General features: G+C 40.8%; 1 long non-coding RNA gene across 3 annotated transcripts in view; it reads right to left on the reverse strand.

Moving 5' to 3' along the window:
* Positions 1–6,680: 6,680 nt before the first annotated feature.
* LOC123031682 overlaps positions 6,681–20,014 on the reverse strand; it is a 13,992-nt gene continuing 658 nt past the window's right edge. Inside the window, exons 2-3 of one of the 3 annotated variants that reach the window (XR_006416363.1) lie at positions 16,771–16,882; positions 6,681–9,581 (exon numbers count right to left, since the gene is read on the reverse strand). This is a non-coding gene — a long non-coding RNA (uncharacterized LOC123031682). Of the gene's footprint in view, positions 9,582–16,770; positions 17,351–20,014 lie in introns of those variants that run through there. The other 2 variants (XR_006416362.1, XR_006416364.1) reach the window with 2 other exon arrangements.

Here is a 20,014-nt window from a genome sequence, read left to right on the forward strand (position 1 = left end):
CAAGTGCCCGGATGGGGCCGCTAAGCCAATGGCAGCCCGGCCGGGACCAGGACTAAAGCCGGCCAAGGAGGGAGGGCAGGAGAGCGAGCGAGAAGGGTGCTCGCCCGGCTGGGCGGGCTAGCTGAGGAAATGAAGGTGACGGAGGCGCAGAGCCGTGGCTACCGCAATCCGCCCCATCCTGCCGGAGACACTCACTCCTACCTCGCACCCCGAGGACCTGGCAAGAGGTCCAATATGGGGCGCGGTGGGTGAGAGCGAGAGAGGAGCAACTCTTCGCTGCAACCCGGGCAGCTGACACGAGCCCCACGCTTAAGGAGAAGCTTGTCGGGGACCTTTCGCATCGTGCCCGCATTAATGCAGAAGCCCACAGAGTAACCATGTTAAATAAGCGCGGAATGGATGACAGGAGGCGAGGGCAATTTTAAAAAGGCTGTCCTATTTTCCTGTGTTCAGAAACTTTCAGCTCCGAAGAGAAGGGTCTGTCGCAGCCCTCCTGCTACATACGTCACCCAGGAGTTTCGAAATTATTCTCCCAGTCCCCCCCCCACAAAAACCAGAAATTCTGAATACTTTCTAGAGTGCAGTCTGCTCCAAGAACTGCCTTCCTGCAGCCAGCTGCACTTCCAAATGTAATGATTTGAAAAAGCTTGAATGGCTCCCAGTTCCTGACATTAATGTATGGTCTGCTATCCGTGGAAGTCCAGGGGTAGAATCTGATGTTAGTTCAGCACAGAGTTAGATGTAACTTGACTTCCGTTCAATTTAATGGATCTACTCTAACATTGGATTCAGTGCCATCCTACACAGGTCTTCTCAGAAGTCCCCTTGAATCGACTGGAGCTTCCTCTCAGTTAAGAGGGTCGCAGATGGCAAAGGAAAGTGGGATTTACAGGTGAATAAACATGCTTAGGTTTGCACCACAAGGATGTAATCCTATCTACAGATTGAATATATTTTGCTTTCTATGCTGATATACATATTAGGGTGCCTCTACGGAGGGCTGCTTGCACTAACAATCAAAAGACAACGTACAGCTATTTCTCATTGGTGTTTTGTGCAGAGGGGAGAGTAAAAGATGGAGGAAGCAGGGGAAAAATCTAGGGGATTGTAAAGGAAATATATAATCATCTGGACCCCCCCAGAAAATTCTGTGAATGAAATAAGGTGACAGTACGATAAAAACTTTGTCTGGAAGTTCCCTCCAACTTCCCCTCCTTAATGAACTTTCTGTGTTAAGAAAAGGGATGGAAAAAAGCAGGAAAATAAAAGTTGGTTACAAGTGGAAGACGATATAAAATTATGTTAAGGAGACTTAAATTATGTTAAGTTTTGCTGGAAGTTTCCTCTGTCAATGACAATTAGGCTATTTTTTCATTGTACTGATGTACTGTTTCATTCACCTTTTCAGAGTGTTCACAGATCTGTAGTTAGGGATGATGTGATGTGCAATATAATTTCGGACTCTCAAGAGATTTTGACACATTATCTCAGCAAAACCCTGATAAACATTATGGGATAAGATTGCATGAATTACCATTAAAGGAATCAGGTAGCTGTTAGGGGTAGAAAGGAAATGCTGACAATGGAAATGATGAGTCTTTTAGAAATACATCCTGGAACTAGTGCTATTGAATGTTCATAAATTATCAGAGATAAGAAGTAGACAAGCAATTCTGCAGATTCAGGATAGTCAAAACACAACTCTAAAACTTCCAACTAGTAGATGGGCAAAAAATGGCAAATGTGGTTTGATATAAGTGTAACATGATGTAAGTGCAAAGTGAAGTACAGTGGAGGAGGATGCCTCAAATCTGTATATAAACTGATGAGATCTGAAATGATGCTGAGGGGTCTGGAGAGGGGCCTTGGAGTAATTATTCGTTATGACAAGAAGCAGTGATGGCTTCAATCTGGATGGCTTTAAAAGGTGGTTAGACAAATTCATGGAGGATAATGCTACTAGTTCAGATGACTATATGCAGCCTCCAGGATCAGAGGAAATATGCTTATGTACACCAGTTGCTTGGGAACACAGGCAGAAGGGTGCTATTATCCTAGATTTTGCTTTATTGGAATTGTTAGGAAGGTTATTGAAACACTGCTGACCCAACCTCTCATAAAGCAATATTTTTTTATGTGCTGTCAAGTCATCTCTGGCTTGTTATCTTACGAATGAATGCTCTCCAAAATGTCCTTTGACAGCCCTGCTCAGCTCTTGTCCATGCAAGGCTGTGACTTCCTTTATGGACTCAATCATCCCATATTTGGCCTTCCTCTTCTTCTTTTGCCTTCAGTTTTTCTTAGCATGATTGTCTTCTCCAGTGAGTCTTGCCTTCTTGTGATATGCCCAAAGTATGACAGCTTCAGTTTTGCCACTTTTGCTTCCAGGGTGTTCTGGCTTGTTAGGATCTCGGTCCCATTTGTTCATCTTTCCGTCTAGGACATCCACAAAGCTCTCCTGTGGCACCATGCTTTGAACACATCATTTTTCTTCTTGTCAGTATACTTCACTGTCCAGTTTTCACATCCATACTCAGTGATTGGGAATGCAAAAGTGGCCTTAGTCTCCAGTGACATGTCCTTACACTTGACAATATTTTCTAGTCCCTTCATTGCTATCCATTCAAGTCTCAGTCTTGTTCAATTTCCTTGGCAGCAAACTCCATAAAGGAGGCCACAGCCTTGAATTTCCAAGAGCTGAGCAGGACTATCATGGATAGGACATTTGTAGAGCTTTCATCCACAGTGCTGCCATAATTCAGATGCAATTTGATGGCACACAATAACAACAAAACTCTGTTTGAACTGATTGATCATGTAAAAACTTTCAGTGTAAGTTTCTTCATTGTTGACATTAAAGTTGTGTAATTCTTCTGTAGTCATGATCTTTGTTTTCTGAATGTTCAACAGCAGCAATACATTCAACAACAATATAGCATGTCTTATTATGAAATGAGAATGCCAAATGTTTATAACAATTAAGATGCAAATATGATAAAAAATAGTAATTATATGAAAGATACAGAAAGGCACAAGCAGATTAAAAAGGAATTGTACACCACTGGAATAAAAATGACTGTCAAGATGACCTGGAGAGTATCCAAAGAGAAAATGATGTGTTAAAGTCCTATTACTCAGACTTCAAGCAACGTACAGGTATAAGACTTATTCTAAGACAAGTGTGCTTAAAGTATTTGTTCATCAGTCAATGAGCAAACAATATTGTGTCAGAACATAGGCATTGACCAGACGTTTTCCAGGGGGCAGGCAGGCAAAACAGTGCACAGCCATTTGTGGTTGTAATTTGCTGCTGGAACACATCTGTGTACTTTTCTTCCATATGAGCTTTGTTTCTTAGCATCACAGCTCATGACGTTTAGAAGACCAGACAGAGCAGAAGATCCCTTGGAACTGAACAGCTCTAGTGCAGAAAAAGAGAATAATGAATTCCTACCTAAGAAATTCATTACACACCTAGGAACAAGAGACGAAATTAAAGCACGCACTTGCATTGTCTTAAGAATATCGTATCAGATATTTTATGGCACCACTGTGCTTATCATCACATTGACAGTTTCTAACATTTCCCCGTAACGATTTCCTTCAACACTGAAACACTAGCAAACACTCTCTAGAATAATCTAATTGGACCCCTCTGGATATTTTGCTCTAACACTTCCAGCATTTTTGACCACAGGCTATACTGACAGGGGTTCAAGTGCAAAAGAGCTGGAGGGCATCAGGCTGGGGTTGGTGGCTCTACAGATTAGATGTTGAGTTTGTGGGAACACTGTGTTTAGCAGTGGGAGGGCAAATAGGTGTGCCCTCCCACTCCTGTAGAACCCTAAACCCTCCCATCAGGGTTTAGGGTTCTACAGGAGCCAGGACTTTTCACAGTGTTGTCAGCCATGTTCTGTACTGGCAAATGATACTGTTTTTGCATGGCTTCATTTTGAACTACAGCTGTATTATTTTAGAATTACATACTTTTTCTCAAATTGCACATTTTGTCTATGCATTCTTTTTAAAGCACTGATAGCATCAGAGAACATCCCCCATTTCTGGTAGATCTGGTAAGCACGTCTGCCAAGATGGTTCTTTGACCAAGAACCATTAGCGCTCTCTCTTTCATCCGCCCCCCCCCGTGTGTGTGTGTGTGTGTGTGTGTGTGAGAGAGAGAGAGAGAGAGAGAGAGAGGCTCAGCTTGCAATCTGCTTCTAACCTCTGCTCTGGAGGCAACACACAATTAGATTCAGGTTATTTATTACTATAATACAGGATTATTTATTACTGTAATACTTAAGGAAAGACTTTCGAGGAGCTGTGTGGCACACTGCCTCAGTTCTAAGGCCTGCACTGAAAGACAGAGCAGAAAAAGCTCCATTTGAAGCCTTCCAGCAAGACTTTAAAAATGGTAGATTTTATTGAAGATATCCACACGCACATAGATGCCCACAGATACTCCATTTTAACATTTATTAAATGGCACTGCCGCTACAATTTTTACAGGCCATTTGATTTCCCTAAAACACAAACACACCAGGAGACTGGATTACAGCACTGAACAGAAGTGTCTTACAATATTTTAACCCCTTTCCTTACAAAAAGGAAATAACAACATTGGGTTACTTCATGGACTTTGTGAAACCTAGTCTTTCTAAGCCACAATTCTGCCTTCAGTGATATGAACTAATCATGAACTGTACCTGCATATATTGGCTTGTAATTTTTTAATGTTTATACGCTGAGGAAAAAGAAATACATACAAGACCTGAGTTAGAAAGATTACAACCTCCTGTCTCTGCTGCTTCCTTTGGTAGACACTACTGCCCAAATTCAGATACCCTAAACTCCTGGATTTTAAAATTTCCTTTATGAGGATGCAATTTCTTCCTAACAAGGAAGATCTCCCAAATGCTTAACTAAAGGACTATGACAGCAAGAAAGTGGTTGTGTTAACTATTGCAAGATTTTCACAAAATGAATGCACAGAATAGCAGTTGCACATTTTGTCTCATAATCTTTGGCTCTGCCAGGACTAGAGACTTCTATGTGTGTACTTTAATGAAAGCCGGAAAGCTGGAGAGAATGACCCATCCAACTGCACCTCCTTGCTCATGTGCAAATATATACATAACAGAAAGCTTAATATATGGAAGTCTATAAAATTTGAGCAAGGAGTTATCTTTTCAAAGGCATGCTTCAGAATTAATACCTACCCTAAGGTGTTTGTGAGTCTCTTTCCTTTTGTGTTTTTTATTTTTTAGACATATGTTTAGTAACAATGAGGTAAGGCTGTGAGTCCTATTTTATGATATAGTAAATGATATTAATATAGTGATAATGATAATGAGAAGAATTCACTGGTGAAGACCCTAATGCTGGAAACAATTGACGGCAAAAGAAGAAGGGGATAGCAGAGAATGAGATGGCTAGATGGAGTTACTGAAGCAGTCGGCATGAGCTTGAGTGGACTCCGGGAGATGGTGGAGGACAGGAAGGCCTGAAGGAATGTTGTCCATGGGGTCCCGATGGGTCGCGACTTCTCAACTAACAACAACAAAAAATTAGCATTACAGTAATTTCTACACAAAACTTCAAACATGTGCTGATTTTTGAACAAGGATTCTTCATATTAGCAAACTTGGTACTCAGCATTAAATCTCTCCTTTTTAAACTCCTAGTGCTAAAAATCTGAGAACAAGAAATGTTTAGAAAGACTGGGACTATTCACATATGAGTTAACTCATAGTTGCTGTGATGTATGGAGGATGCATATGCCTGCCATTTTGAGTATCTAATCCCACTTGGGGGGTTGTCATGTCATGCAAACATGGATTAAGTTACTACTATGCAACCCTTACATATCCTATGGGGTTTTAGACCATGGGCTCACAGGGTTCACACAACAACCCCAGAAAGGATTGTTCGATATGGGACCTTATGCCCAAGGGCTGCCATAGCTCAGGCATGGCCAGACTTGCTCAACTGAAGAGCCACATAGGGATAATGTCAGATGTTTGACAGCCACATGCAGTTTATTGTGGGTTAAATGATCGAAGATGAGCCACAGCATTTTCTGTCAAGCTATTAAGATCTAAGAATCTGTTTATCAACAGGAAATGTTTTTATTTATGCATAATTTATATTGATGTGATGCTGCAAATATATTTCTAATAAAATATATCAAAGATTTCCCTCCTTAATAATTCTTGTTATTACAAAACCAAAATTGAATTCCTCTAGAACAATTGTTGATGTATGTTTTGTTTGAAATGTATTAATCTGCCAGAGATAGTCAATTGGCAACCAAATACTTTGTAAGTACTAGAACTACAGTTTGAAAGCATTCAGCAAAGGCCAAATCTTTAATATTACTGCACTCATGTTCTACTTGTGATTTTTCTACAGGCACCTGATTGGTGACTGTGGGAATAGAGTATGGGACTGGATGAACCTTGGTTTGACCCTGCATGGCACTTTATGTTCTGCGCTGGTCTTATGGCTATGAAAATGGGAACTCTTCTGTGGCAGTGTGGTACAAGTGAAAAAAAGTGCTAGAAATTATTAGGAAAAGGATTGTAAATAAAATGGCTAGACCCATAGTGCCCTTTTAATCTATTGCATGACTCCATTGGTGCAGAATATGAAAAGGTGCAGAAAAGAGCAAACCACACGAGGAAAAGAAAACAATTTATTGGGCTTTTTAATTTAGGGGAGAAAACAGGAACTTAAGGCACAATTCTTATACTGATTATTTATTAATTATTCATTTATTCAATTTATATGCCGCCCCATAAGCCATAGGCTCCCTGGATGGCTTACAATGCAATAAAATCCCTTATGTACAACAAAATATACAACATAATATACAACATGATACAATCCACAGTTGCAAAAAAATCAATAAACAATAAAAGTCTGCAAGTAAAAACTACTAAAATTAAGTAAGGCAAAATAAAGATGATAAAACAAATAAATAATATAAATATCATATATGGGGATCCAAAAAATAGAAAAAGCACAAACCAATGAAAACATAATAGCAATATCTTGCATAAATTAATAACTAATATTTAGATTACAATCAGGTTTCAGACCTGGTGAGGGACAGAAACAGTCTATATCACCCTGGCTGATTATTTTCACCAGGGAATAGAGGGAACACAATCCTCTTGATTCTTCTGGATCTCTCAATGACTTTCAATGCTGTTGATTATGGTATACTTCTAGACTATTTATCCAAGTGAAAGGCATGGTTTTAAAGCAATTCCAGTCTTTTCTGGAGGACTGGGCTCAGATTCTGTAAAAATAATGTCTCCAAGTGAAAAATGAATATGAGCAACTTTATCTGCAAGACTATCTAGCAAGGTGCTCCCAATGGGCCTTTGAGGGTTTGAGGAGTTGTGCTCTTAACTCTGTACCCAAGAGACCTTTAACCACCTGAAAGAGCTCTGTTGGACTACACTAAGCAGATGCAATGGCAGAAAGGTGACAGATTTGCTGCCATCACTACAGAATAAGGTCACACATGGATTCTTCTTTGTGTTTGTGCTCATTCCAAGCGTCTCTGTCATTTGTGCTTTAATGTTGATGCAGTCATTTCATTGCCCGCAGCTCCTAAGACTACTAAGTAGATAACACAGTTCTACAATTAGGTCAAGAATACTTGGAGCAATCGTATCAATGGCTTAGACAATCTCCTAGTTCCAAGTGGTGACCAGGACCTACTCATGAGATATCAGAGATTCATCTGGATTCATCAGCCCTGGGGATGGACCAGCAAACTTGTTTCCTCACCCTTGCAAAAGTTACAGGTACACTGAAGGTCAAAACTGATCAGAAGCTTTGAAGGTCACATCTAATAGTCAGAGGGATGAAAGCCAAAGGGGGCACAACGAAAGGCAAAAAATATCAAGAATGCTTAACATATTTTAACTTAAAGCTCTTACTACTTTATCAAGCCTTAGAAGAAGTATTTCTGCCTTTTAGAATAAGAAACAAACTCCACAGAAGTTGGAACCACCAAATAACTGCTAGTCGGGAGAAAAGGGATGGAGCTAGAGGAAGGGGGTGTGGAAATCTGAGAAATCCCAGAAAGCCAGAGTGGGGCCTCAGGCATTCTGGATGTAGTCCATGGACCTGAGGTTCAATATCTCTGTACCTGAACTTGGGATCACCCACTGAAATTGTCTGGCAATAGATTCAGGAAAAACAAAGGCAAATACAGTGTATTATTAATATATAGAATGTAATGATGGCCATGGGTTTGAATGTCTAAAGGGGATTAAACAAATTCATGCAAGATATTATCACAGCTATTAGCTATGGTATCGATGAGAAGCTTCATGCCATTGATTCCGATTACTGGGGTGAGAATAACTGGTAAGGATGGTGGGCTTTATGTGATGCTTATGTACATCTCACAAATACCAAGGTGGATCCTTTAGGAACAGGATGGACCATATTTGGTCTAATGTGAAATGTTACCACATGAATATATTCAATGAAAATGAACTGAGTGTCTTTTCAATATGAGGATGGTGATTTATCAATCTTGGCTCTTGGGTGTTTTCCACTGACATGTTAGAACTCTTCTACCTAAACATAAACCAAAATGACTCAATGTTATTGGCAACTGGAATTACTTTGTATCAAATTGTTTCCTTGTATAAGTGTTAAAAATTCTACAATAGAAGTCACTCATTTGCAATTTTTCACCTTTCTATCACTGACACACACCTTGAAAAGAGATAGTACTTCACAGCAAGATTTTCTGGAGCTCAAACACACAAATGCATTGGGGACAAGTAATATTCTGCTGCTTACTATAGACATGTGCTGATGCTAAGACTGCCATGAAGGTTTCCTGCATTGGCATTAAATTAGAAAATGTTTGGTTCACACACACGTGTGCTCGAACACATACTAAAATTCCATATGCTGGTGAATCGCTTGAGCCTTGGGACTCAGGTACTTGAAAGTGTTCTTTTTCCTATACCAGCTTACTTATATATTGAAGTTCCTTGGGAGGAGAACCCTGCCATCTAAATGCAGGCAGATGATGACCAAATGGAACACTGTCTCAGTGGAAGTCCCTGATTTGCAGAATTCCATACCAAGGTAGGCTCACCTAGCACTAGATTTGCTTTGTCTTCAGTACCAGGCAAAGAAACTTTTAAAGAGGTCATTGTTTTACTGTGCTGTGGGGGTTCTTTTGTTTGAAGGACCCAGAATTGTATTCTGCATTTGGCTTTATTCTGTTCTAAAGAAAGAGTGGTAGAAGTGTAGTTTTAGGGCAGTACACAATTTTAAAGCATTAATAAAATAAATAAAACCCAGTACAACTTGGCATAGGCAAATTCCTGTATCTGGTTTGTGGCCAGCTGGAAATGGAATGTTAGACCAGCTGGACCTTGGCCTGATCTAGGAAGGCAATGCTTATGTCGACACTGCACCCTGCATGCTGTGCTTGTCCTGGCAGCTGTCCCCAGCTGCTGTGCCGATCTGCTACGCAGCAAAATGGACTGATGGGTGGCTCATGTTGGAAATCCTTAGTCTGTACATGTAATGAACCTATTCTGGAAAGAAATAAATAACGGTAACAGCTGACGTTAAGGACAACAGTGATAAATCTTAGTGGATTGGTTTGTATTTTAGCTCTGACATGTATGTACACATTCCATTTCTACGAGTACACTGCCAAACAAGCTCTCTGAGTGGTTTACAACATTTAAAACCATAACATAAAGTTGAAAACTACAATATAAAATAAAAACCAAAATAAAACCTAGTAGTAGTGCAAAGGTTTAAATTACAGTAATAGATTTAAAACAACAAATGAAAAGACTTAAATGACTGGAAAAATAAGAATGTCTTCACATGACACTTGCTGGGTAAGCACTGCTGTGGCATTCATTCTACAACAGGGCACCACAATAGAAAAGGACCTTTTCTTAGTTACCATGCACCTAATTTTATTTGATGGGAACTCCCAGTCAAATACAAGAGATTCATTGGGCAAGTTTGCTCAACACTGCAACTGCCCCCATAAATAAGCAGTATAGGTTAATCACAAAAACCCCCAATGGCATCGCCAACCATTGATCAGACTTAGGTTATTCTCGCACTCCTTGCACCCTGGGCATCCAGCTGTTCTTGCGCAGTCGTGTGCAGCAGAACCTGCCTCCCCTCCCCTCCCCTCCACAAACACTTTTCCTTCATGGCCCTGAGTTGCTGCCAGTGACAGATGCTCTGCTGGTGCCCAAGCTGCACTGCGGAGCAACCATCAATGGCTCCCTGCATTTTCTGGGGGAGCCTGGGTGGTAGAAATGAGCAGTTTGTTCCTAACCATTTCTTTAGTCCTTCGCAGATGCACACTTATGAAGGACCAAAATGTAGTGCCTTGCTTGGCTGACATCTTGGTAAGTGCCTGCTGCCAAATTGCGGCGGGCAATTTCCATGGACATTGACCCATATAGCTTCCTTTGAGTGCATTTGACCTGTCAATCAGTGAACCATCAACTGAAAAACAAAGCTGAAAAGTGTTTTCCCATGAAAGCAGGTGGTGGGTATATTGTTTACTTTCAAGCGTGATCATCTGCTTTTAGCATTGCCCAGGCTGCCACTGGTTCCCTCCACCTTTTCCTGTCACTACATACTGCAGAAAGGAGAGACAAGAAAATATATGCAGATTACATGGCTGTGATGTCCCAATTCTCCCGAAATGCTCAAATTTGCTAGCCAGGTTGAACAAAACAAACTGTTTCTTTTGATAGCAGTGGCTTTACATAAGCTCATGGTTTAGCTCCATTACAGTCTGCATGATGAACTGATTTGTATTAATATTTTTATTTTCCCACTTCACTCCTTCTAATGGTAGAAGTATTATAATCATGAACTTGCCCAATGCATGATCTCAGAGCACCCAATGCTATAGTATCGTCAAAGTGTTTCATGTGTGTGTGTAAAATGTACAATTGTGATACAGTATTTTTTGAATTCAAAATGCTAGTAAATTATCCCTCACATAAATATCCAGCCTTAGCAACTGAAGCATGCAAATGTTAACTTCAAGGTTAACCCGGAAAAGGATCTTTTAAAAAGTTATATAAAGAAAGTCAAATACGTAGAATTTGTTTTTTAGCTCTACAGGGGGAGCACAGAGAAAAGTCAGGTGGAGTCAATAGATTTGAGGGTAATGAATGTTTATGCCTGCTAGAAATGGCCTCTTTGCAAAAGGGATGCCTGGATGCTTTCCCAAGAAGTTAAGGTTACTTATAAATAAAGAAGCTGGACAATTCCTTTCCCTTTGGCCACAGGGAACTGTGACAGCAATGGAGAAAGGTAATTGTTTCCATTGCCTGACAGCCTTGTCTCCAGCCCATGACAGGTCCTAATCCTGGCTCTTCAGGGTTGTCAAACTAGTCCACATTCCACTTTGTATGGGACCTGAACACCTGCACTTTATGAGGGTGGACTGGTTCTGGCATTTAAGCAGGGAGTTAACTTCCTGTTTCCTGAAAATGGAGCAAGTGTAAATGTTTGTAGAAATGTCATATACGGCTATTTTGAATACTGGTGCCAATGGGGGATTTTCAGACATGTCAGTGTGTGTCCCTTGTATGTACAAAATCTCTTATCTCCACCGGCTGATCAGGTTTCCTCTGCCTGGAGGGAGGAGCTGGGGAAGAAACTAGTAGGCCATGAGGAATGTCTGCAGGCTATATTTGGTCCACGGCTCAGAGGTTCCCCATACCTGCTCTAGGGTAGTGTGGCCATTTCACAGAGGACTGTATTCTGTTGAAAGCTTTTCTCCATTTGAAGGACTGTCCGGCTCAAATCTGGTTTAAAGCTTAAAGAACAGCAGCAGCAGTAACAGCAGCTCCATGTGTAAGTTTGTAAAATGCAGCCCTCTGGTGGAATGCCTGAAGCAACAGTTTTTAACTTCTATGAAGAGATTGTTTAGAGGGAAGAGGGGTGAGGTCCTGATTGATACTACGAGAACATTGGGGGGGGGGGGCTGGATGATATGCTAGCTCCCTTGGGAATTTTAGCTATCTCTCCCTTTGGTCCTTCTATCAGTACCCCAGGAGCACTGAGAGCAGCAGGGATGGCAGGTGCAGAAAGTTCCCAGTTGGCACTTTTGGCAGCCGTCATCTGCTTCCTTGTCATCTGCCTCCTTGCCGTGTGCTCCTGCTGATGCTGGGACAGCAGGATTGTTGTGGCACTTAATGGTGCTGTACTAGGAGGGGAATCATACAGCCATAGGAAGCAGGTATCAGGTTTCTCAATGTCTGTGGGAACTGCAAATATGCAAATTGTAGCACAAGAGAATACTGAGCCAAAGAGAGGGAAACAGAGAGCCAATGTGGTTGCAACCCAGTGCTGGCACTGAAAAAGAACCTAATTTCTGATTTTCAAGAATAGTATAAATCCAGCATAGCTATTAAGGTGAAGACGGAGGCTTCTGCTCACGAAACATTTTTTAAATGAAGCCGTAAATTAAGACCAGTCAAATCTCCTATTTCCCCCAGGTGATGGATTTTAACGTGTAAATCAATGTAACAGATGCTTGGCAACAAAGCAGAATGTGTGACTGAAAACGAACCTGAGAAAAACAGTTCATTTTATGAATAGCTTAACAGAGCAAAACAAATGTGAAAGACACAGGCACATGTGTGAACCCTGCATTACTTAGCAGAACAACAGTTCTTAGTACCACAACAATTCTTCTATCTTCAGATTTAGATACAAAAATAACTTGCATTGAAAAAAATATAGCTGGTGCCTGCCAGCCAAGGAATCAAACACATTCTTATTCAGAAAGTATCTAAGAAAAAAATAGTTGATCCACGTTGACTTGAACCAGCAATGGACACAGTAAATCCCAAATGTTTGTTCAAAGTTTTTCAGTGTAGAATAAGCTAATGCATATGCAGAGAGATATGGTACTATTTCTTATGTTAGCTATTTTCACCTTTATGGTATATATGTGTGTGTTTTGCTATCCAGTCCCAGGGGGTTATTTAGATCAGGTACTTGCAGAGTGTTATCAGCCCTCAGACTTCCCTTCTTGAGGCTGAACATGCCTAATTCTCTCAATCTTTCCTTATAAGGCTTTGCCTCCAGTCCCTGAATCATCTTTGTAGCCCTCCTTTGTACCCCTTCTAGCTTATCTGCATCTTTTTAAAACAAAGGTGCCCAGAACTAGACACACTACACCAGGTGAGGTCTGACTAGAGCTAACTATAGTGGAACTAGTACTTCATGTGTTTTGGAAATGATGCTTCTGTTAATGCAGCCCAAAACAGCACTTGCCATTTTTGCAGCTGCATCACATTGTTGGCTCATGTTTAGCTTGTGATCTACAACAACCCCAAGATCCTTCTCATTGGCAGTATTGTTGGGCAAAGTATCCTGCATCTTGTAGAGGAGCATATGGTTTCTTGTTCCTAAGTGGAGGACTTGGCATTTGTCCCTATTGGATCCATTCTCTTGTTCTCTGCCCAGTGTTCTAACCAACCAAGATCACCCTGTATCTTAACTCTGACTCCCAAGGTATCTGCTATTCCACCCAGCTTTGTGTCACCAGGAAATTTAATTATCTTTCTCATCTAAATCATTGATAAAAATGTTGAAGAGTACCAGTCCCAGGACAGAACCCTGTGGCTCTGTATTTGTCACCCTTTCCCAGTTTGAGAATGTACCACTGATGAGCACTCATCCCATTTTGCAGTCAATTGTGGATTCACCTAATGGTTGCACTAATGGTAGTCTAGCCTTTTGCTAGTTTGGTAATCAGGATATCATGGGGCACTTGGTTAAAGGCTTTGCTAAAGTCTAGATAGATTATGTCCACAGCATTCCTACAATCCATTTGGGCTGTTACCCAGTCAAAAAATGAAATTAATCTGGAAAGATTTGTTCTTGAGAAATCTATGCTGGCTTAATTACTTAATTGTCTTCAAGGTGTTTGCAGACTGTTTGTTTCATAATTTGCTCTAAAAATTTCCAGGGATTAATGTCAGACTAACTGCTCTATAGTTCCCAGGTTCATCTTTTTTCCCCCTTTCTTGTAGACAGGGGCAACATTAGCCCTTCTCCAGTCATCTGGCACTTCTCCTGTCTTCCATGAATTCTCAAAGATAGATAGGGGTTCGGATAATTCTTCCGCTAGCTCTTTTAGACTCTGGGATGAAATACATTGGGCCCTGAAGATTTGAATTCATTTACCCCAATTAGAAGATCCTTGACCATTTGCCTGTCAATCTTGGATTACCATCCTGCCCCTTCAGCTTGTGCTTCATCAGGAATGTTGTGGTTCTTCTTTTGGAAGAAGACTGAGTCAACATAGAGTTGAACACTTCTGCCTATTTTTGTTGTCTGTATCCATGCAGAATAGTTGAACTCCCTTCTCTTTTGACTGTCTTTTGCTTTGGACACATTTGAAGAAGGTTTTTTGTTGTTTTTAGCTCCCTCACTAGCCTCAGTTCATTCATCACTTTAGCCTTCCTGACGCCATCCTTGCAGTTCCTTGCTACTTGCTTATATACTTCCCCCCTATACGTGTTCTGTTTTGTTTTCAGATTATCTCTCAGCTCTTCGTGAAGCTACATGGGCTTCCTCAGTTGTCTACTACTCTCTTTCCTTGTTGGAACTGTTTGCAGTTGTGTCTTAAGCATTTATTTTTTTAAAGACATCCCACCCTTGGGATCCTTTTCCCTTTGCCATGGGACTTTATTGTTCTGAATTTGTTGAAGTTGGCTTTTTTGAAATCCAGGGGTACACGTTTGGCTACATTTAGTTTTAGCTTCCTTTACTATTGAGAATTCAAGCAATGCATGGTCACTTCCCCCCATAGTTCCCACAGCTGTTATTTTGTCCACTATATCTTCCCTGTTGGTTAGGATCAGGTCAAGTAAAGCCATACCTCTTGTTCCTACTTCTACTTTCTGCTCTCATTCCTACTTCTACTTTGCTTTGGCATTGCAGCAGCATCTCTCCCCATGATAATTCCTGTAAAGGATTGCTCTGGAAAGGAGCTAAGGGTGCTTTGCTTAGGAGGAAAGTCTAGAAAAAGGGAACCATCACGGAGAAGACACCACTTGTTGGAACTGACAGCCTCGCCTCCCCAACCCCATCCTAGCAGAACCCATAGCAGATCCCCCATTACTTAATGAGCTCGTCTGCTAATCAGTGCAGCCCAGTGTGCCTTATGCTAATGTTTGGGCCCACCACACATGACCCTAGGATATTATTATTTTTAGGACTTAGTGCTGAAAAAAATGCTGGGCCAGACTGATGCAGTGGCCACCACCTTTCTTTTCAGTGCCTCTGGGGACTGTCGTCAAAATAGCAATACTGCCTTGGAAGCTGAACAACTTGGGAGAAAGCAGACAGCTGTAGCAGCCTGGTACTTTTCCAGGTGGGATCATCAGATCTGCACTGGGAAACATTTCATGGCTGCACTGTTGAGCACTTTGAATGAATATGCTGGGATATTTTATTTATTTATTTAGAGTATTTGTGTGCCGTCCCATTGCATAGCCTCGGGATGGCTTATGAAAAATAAAACAAAACATAATACACATAAAATCCAGATCCACCCTGGCTGCAGATTAAAACCTATAAGCTGATGTTAAAAGTTATTAAAATATTGTTGAAATAAAAAGGTCTTGGCCTGGCGCCAAAAAACAAATAATGACGGCGCCAGGCGGACCTCTCTGGGGAGCGCATTCCATAGGCGGGGCACCATCGCAGAGAAAGCCCTCCTCCGGGTACTTTGCCTCCTAATGTCTTTCACGGAGGGTTCCCGGAGGAGGGCCTCTGCTGCTGATCTCCAGGGGCAGGAGGAAGATGATCCCATCTTGGGCCACAATGATGATTCTCCTTTCAATAGTCTAGTGCTGAAACAAGTTATTGGGCTGGAAGTCTCAGCAAGACAACGGTTATGAATATTTCAGTATACAAAAGGCAGTCAAGCGAGGACATCACAACATCTTGTCAAATATTTGCTATCTAATGATCATTACTCTTGTTTAACAGCACTAACATGTTTTCTGTTTCTCTTAGGGATATGATCGGCCAATTTAGCTTAGAATGATGATGACGATGATGACATTTTTATCCCCCACCACCCCGGCAATAGTCAGAACTCTCTGGGCGAGTCACAACAGTTAATTCACCCATCCAGATTTCAACCAGACCCAACCTTGCTTAGCTTCCAATATAGCCAAGACATCGTTCCTAGTAAGTTTCTGCTTCCTTGCTAGCCAGGGATTCTGCTTCTCTGGAAGTATTCTTGAGTTACTCAGGGGTGGTACAAGCAAAAAATTTATATTGCCCTATATTAATGTCCTTTCATTGGGGAGAAGCCTCTATACTTTGAGGTTTTCTTGCCCCCCCCACCCCAACACAGATTGCTTGCGCGCGCACACACACACACATTCATAACAATGAAGCTTCAGAAAAACACTTCCATTAGTGTTATTGAAAGGTCTTAATCATCACTCTGAATGTTTCCTGAATAATAATAATATTTTTCAACATGAATTGTTAAGTATGAACAATTACATTTTGTGCATCAGCTATATTAGGTAAAAGACTATAATAGATTGTGTATGGACCTCAAGATGGCTTCAGCTAGATTACCAGACTGATCTCAATTAGTTTCAAATTATAGGGTGCTGCCTTTCAGAAAGTAGTAGACAGATTAGTAGTCTGAATATGATTATAGTTAGTTATGATTGCAGATCAGGGGTGCACAACCTGTGGCCACCAAGCCTTAAGTGTCCTTCTTCTATACTTCTCCTCTTCCTGTTTCCCGTCTCTCCACTCATGCCTTAACAATGCTGATACAACTTCCAGGCCACTGCTACCACTGAGGAAGGAACAAACAGTATGAGAATTGCTGGGGGTGAGGGATGAGAGAAAGCTTTCTTCTCCTCAAATGTGCCAGTGACCCTAACCCATATTGCTCTTTCCCTGTAGATGTGAGGAAAGAATGAACTGTATTAAGATCCTTGGAATGGATGTGTGTTTGCACATATGTGCTGTTTGATCCCTTAGCCTTTGGGGTCAAGAAGTTTGTCCACCCCTGTTCTACATTCATAAAATACATTTTTATTTTTAAAAAGCTTGACTGGGAGTGCCATCTATGCATGTCTACTTAGATATGAGTCACACTGGGTTCTATTTACTTCTCAGAAAGTGTGTATAGGATTTCAGCTGAAGGGACATGAAACTAATTGGCAGAATCAGATTGTAAAACGTTGACATGGCCATACTACTTTACACACACAGACAAAAATGCCAGTGTGGTGTAGTGGGTAAGAACCTGAGCCTGGGAGTCAGGCAATCTGGGTTCTAGTCCCCATTCAGCCATGGAGCCAATGGAGTGACTTTGGGCTATTCAAAGACTCTCAGCCCAACCTACCTTACAGGCATTGCTGGGTTTACATATGGGCTGAGCAGGCTGCATCCCAGGACCTCATAATCTAGGAGGGCCTTGGCCTGCCATTTTGAAAAAATCACCATTAATTTCATTTCATTTGTAACAATAACAACCAGAGGTAAAATATCATTTCCTAGACTAAAAAGGATAAAGAATGATCTACAGTCAACAATGTCCCAAGATTGGTTTTTGATCTAAGCATTCTCTGCATAGAAAATGATAAACTGCACCTTAATGATTTTAATGTAATTAATAAATTTGTATCCAAAATGCTTGAAAGAAACTGTTCTGCCTTTGTATAAAGTGTGATGTTACAACATAGCTATGATTTCCCCCTATGTTATGTGTGAACGTCTTCAATGATTCCATACTTTTGTAAACTTATTAAAAGTTATACATTTATAAACCATCTTTTTATCAAAGCTAAAATTTCAGCAATGCTCTACTTTCATTGAGTAGATAAAGAAGAGAATGAGAACGTGGTTGTTTCTCATGATAACAGGCTATTAAGTTTGGGCCTCCCAAGGTGTCCTAGCCCAGGATCCCCAGTTCCTTTAATTTGGGACTGCTCACAGGATTGTTGTGGAAATAAGACTGAGAACAGGAGGAGGAGAATGATGTAAGCGGCTTTGTGATAAGAAAAAAAGCAGGACATAAATCTAATGTAAATAAACACTTTATGCTCAAGAAAATTGCCATTCTTTAAATGTTCTCCCATAGACTATGGAGAATCCAATTAGTCCGTATGAAAAATAAAGGCCCACTGGTGTGAACCCTACCAAATTTCATACTAGGGGACTTATGGAATCATGATCAGTGATATCCTTGGATGCCTAAAATGGGGAAATTCCGATGATAGCTCGCTCTCACTAAATCCAATTTTCCTACAAAGAATGACATACTTTAATACCTTATTGGATTTACAAGAGGACTTTCTTCTGAATAAACATTTCTATTGTTTACATTGAATCATGTAGAACAGGTGCAGGAAATGAGCATCCCTCTAGACATTTTTGGACTACAAATCCCAGCATCCCTCATCATTGGTTAGGTTATCTAGGGCTGATGGGAAATGCAACCCAATGACATATTAGGTCCATATTGTTTCTACTTGGATGTAGAGTTCAATGAGACAGGCTAGGATCATCATTTGAAGATTGTTTATGCATAATCCTAAACACTTCTTTAGATGGACCGGATCTCTGGTAATATTCTCTTCAGTCTGCCCTGAAGATGCTCTCATAAGGCATTTTGACCCTGGGCATACATCTAATTGTTTACAAGAATGATGCTGTAATGCATTTCCTTTTGAGTCTGCTGGATAATGAAGCTGTGAACAGGATTTTAACAATGTCTGTATCTCTGTTTTTAGTAAGTCAGAACTGTCACCAGTGCTTTTGTGGCAGGTGATTTCATTTGGCATGACTAAACAATGGACCATATTTGGCCACAATATGATTAATACGGTTGACATGCTGTTTTCATACCCAGCAAAGCAGAATGTTGTTGACTTCATAGTATTTGACTGTGATTGAGTTTTGAGACAGGTGCATTGTTCTGTTTTTAGGAAACCGAAAAATAAGATGTCAAGAATGCATCAGTGATGTTTACCCAGCACTCATAGTAATAGATTTCTTGTTGGACAAGAGTGATAGAAAGATCTTATGTCCTCATTAACAGAGGAAAACTGGAAAGGAAAAATAGTCATTCTTGTTCATATGCTTAAAAAGAATGGGCTGTGCTAGGTTCTGAAAAGATGTGGGGCTCAGATTCATAGGACAAAGAAAAGATTTGCTCATGCTAATTTAGATATGCTGCAAAGTCTCTGTATGTGTCTTTAATGGATCCTGTTTCCTAAGGACGTATTATTTATTTATTTATTTATTTATAAGGGATGTATGGACAGGTATGGATAAGGGGGCATTTGATTGCAGAGAGAGACCTCAGGCAGAATGAGTTAAGGTGGTGATGCTTTGCAGGAGGCAAAACACATGTAAGCAAAATTATCACCAGGTCCCCTGAGACTTTGTTTCAGCAAGTGTTCCAGATGTCAGGGTGATGTGGCAGATGGCCTTCCAGAGATTCAGGGCTCCAGCTCTTGAGGGCCTTCCCCCCCTAATACCACCTTAGTTAAAAAGCCACTTCTGGTCCAACAATACTAATTATGAGGGGGAGCAGACATCTGCAGACTTTCACCCAATGTTGTTCCAGTAAGACGCTCCAAATAGTGCCGAGTGATGTACACCAGTGTCGCTATGGCAACATTTGGTGCAAGGCACATGGGGAAGTCCATGCTGTATAGCTGTTTCAAAGAGGTGCTTTCCAGAAAAACAAAATGCTAGGGCTCAATTTTGTCTAGAAATACTTCTCTAATATTGTAGAACTTACATTGATCTAGACTTTAGCTAGTCCAGCTCTCTGTTGATGCAATTAAGTCTATTGCTACTGCATTCAGTCTTTGCTTAAATGCTTTAAGGTGAAATTCTATACCTGTTTGGAATTTTAAAAAGTCCTACAACTCCCAGCATTCCCCAGCCAGCATGGCTGGTCCAGGAATCC

Source organism: Varanus komodoensis, unplaced genomic scaffold (genome assembly GCF_004798865.1).
Source record: "Varanus komodoensis strain SLA01 unplaced genomic scaffold, ASM479886v1 scaffold5, whole genome shotgun sequence".
Classification (NCBI taxonomy): Eukaryota; Metazoa; Chordata; class Lepidosauria; order Squamata; family Varanidae; genus Varanus; species Varanus komodoensis.